The following is a 3,098-nucleotide window of genomic DNA, read 5'->3' as shown; positions in this document are numbered from 1 at the left end:
AATTCTTGTAAGCTTTGTAAGGAGAGGCAGCAAGCTTGTGATATTATGAATCATCATAACTGAAAAGTTTCTATCCTTACACAATATGGTCAGATTCTTTAAAGAGATTAGGTTCTCTTTGGTATAGTTCAAATATTTATATCAAAAAATAAATAAATATAATTTAAACATAAATAGAGGTGTTTGGCATAATTTATGATATTTATTTCTTATGAAAAAAAAATCAATATATCAATTAATTAAATAGGTTTCAAAGGTGTCTATGAAAAAAAAAAAAAAAAAAGGTTTATGAAAAATCATCATAAATTCGTTATTGTTTACATAGACACCATAAATGAATATGTGCAGAACTACTACTTAAATGAGGGTGAAATGACAAACTTAACAAAAGTTAGAAACAAAGTCTCCCATCTCTTGCCTGTGTGGTGTGGGAGCTGCACAGAGGAGCAACTATGGGAGTTGCATAAGTAGATGACAACTATGAGGAGTGAACGGGGGCAGCCAGTTATCTGGAAAAGGGATAATAGGGAGATATTAAAATACCAATGGAAAAAGAATGGTCGAATTTTATTTTATTGGGAAAACGTGAAAGAAGTCCATTTGGAACTTTGAGCAAATATAAGGTGAGTATAAGTGATTGATAATAATTGCCTCATTCATAGTCGTGTAAATCAATCCATATAGTCAGCAGTACAAATGCAGCACCACACCACACACAAACTATAAAACAACAACGCACCTAGCTTGAGGTTATTACCCTAGTACCCCTAAGAAGTTTTGAGTTGAAGAACTCCTATTCCTCATCTAGTCGAGGACCACCTCTTTTTCACAACTTCTGCTAGTAGTGTCAAGTTCCACTCAGCACCCACTCCATCATAGAGAACTAAAACTAGGGGCCCGTTTGACAATGTTTCTGTCATTTCTGTTTCAAAAAATGGCAGAAACGGAAATTTCCGTCTCTGGAAACAGAAATAGGAAACAAGGGTGTTTGATAATTGTTGCTTCTAGAAACATAACGGGTAAGAAGAAGAAGAAGAGGAGGTCAGCCCTCTCTCATATCCGTAGTCCTTCTTCACCGTTGCTGCTCTCCGAGAAGAACAAGTTTGAGCTCCCTGAGCTGCAGCCATTTCAGAGTGAACAATTCCTTTACCGGCTGTCATCCATTGCAAGTCACCTGCTCTTACAGTACCTTCGTGCCCTTTGAATTCTTCATGTGTAACAACTCTCTGTGATCCCAAAGATAAAAAGATTAGAAACCAACAATCCTTCTTCATAAACTAATTTCTAAAACCAAAAACATGTTCTTGAAATGTCACAGGGTATTACACAGAGATACAAAACTAAAGATTTATAGGAGATAAATTCATCGATTCATAAGGTGCCCCCAATACCAATTATGCTAGATTTCCAAATCCTTGTTCTGAATCGATCATGAATATTCTGGGTTTTTAATTCTGGGTCTTTAGAGTCCAGCCATTACATAATGGGACCACCCCCATTGACTTTTTCTGCAACTTTTTCTACTTAAGTCATGGAAATATAAAATGCTTTAAGGATCTTTAACAACTAAGAAAGCAAACCAACCAAAATTGGATTTCCTGTAGTGTATGCATCTTGAAATCACGTTTTTCACATTATTATGATAAGAACATGGGCAAAGAGGGCTTCGATTGAGAGGGAGAGTGCTTCGGTGCAAACAGATTTACTAAAGGGAGTGCTTCGATGAAGATAGGGCTTCGATTGAAGATGGGGCTTTGATTTCAATGTTGGTCATTAGGCTTCGATTGAAGATGGAGTATGGCTGCGATTAAAGAAAGAGACGGATATGAGAGGGTTGGCTTCTCGGTGAGCAGAAGATGGAGTACAGTCGCTTGGGTCTTCTTTAGGGTACTATCGTGAAGTTTTAACAGGGAAGAGAAGAAAGGGGGTATGTTTTATCGGAGATGAGTGGAGTTTTTTGCACGATATTTGTTTCGAGAAACAGCGGAACAAATGAAAGTTGTTTCGTCATTCCTGTTTTTTGAAACATAAATTGTTATAAATTTCAATTTATGTTTCAAGAAACAAGTGGAACATAACACTTTTACCAAACGGTATTTATGTCGTTTCTTCGTTTCTGAGAACAAAAAAACACATAAACACGTTTCTGGAAACGTTATCAAACGGGCCCTAGGTATATAGCAATCATTCTCTCTACCAATTGATTGATTCCTTTTCTTCGCTTATTCCTGCAATCTCTGCAACCTAATGATTTCTTCTTTATATCTTACGATCAGCTCAAATATGTTTATCTTTCAATCCATCATTGTTATATGAATAAAAAAATTCTTAAATACCTAACTTGGTGAGTTTGACATGACTTGGGCGAATTTATTTGGAGTCAATGGAAATCCCAATCAAATCGGAAGAAATCACAACATTTTATATGCATGGGCGAGTTTTTATGGTTCTTGATCATAGTTAGCAAAAACGGAAGTGGTAAAAAAATAAAATAAAAATGGAATGGGTTTTAAACAGTGAATATTTCCAAATGATACAGTAAAAAATAGGAGAAAAAAAAAAGAGAAGAGTAAAAAATGGAAAACGGACTACTGTATGGATTTTAAACATGTAGATTACAAACAGACTAAAAAAATGGTATTATACTCATAAGTTAAGAAATTGCTACATGAATACTTGCATTTAATGTTCAAATCAACTATAATATCCAATATTGATGCATATATACCCTGTGACTCATTATAAGTTCCAAAGGCATATCATTAAATATCATCCAACCTTAATTTTAAATTCATAAGCCACACATGTCCAAAGTCTTATTGAGCAATGTGGTTTGGCTATGATGTTATTCACTGTTGTCAACATAGTCAACACACTCTCAGAGTGATGAACGTTTAGTTGGAGTTTTGAGTCATCACTTAGAAACACTTTTCAACAAAATTCATCAGTTTGAGCTCAATTTTGAGGTCCGTCATTAAATTTTAGTTGAAGGTGATTTCATGAGTTTGAGTTAGCTTCAGGTTGGCAGAAGAATCAAGTTAATCAGAATTCGGGAGAGAGATATGATCAATTAAGTAAATATCATGCTCAACTCAACA

Source organism: Macadamia integrifolia, chromosome 8 (genome assembly GCF_013358625.1).
Source record: "Macadamia integrifolia cultivar HAES 741 chromosome 8, SCU_Mint_v3, whole genome shotgun sequence".
In the NCBI taxonomy this organism is placed as follows: Eukaryota; Viridiplantae; Streptophyta; class Magnoliopsida; order Proteales; family Proteaceae; genus Macadamia; species Macadamia integrifolia.
Note: the sequence above shows the minus strand (reverse complement) of the source record.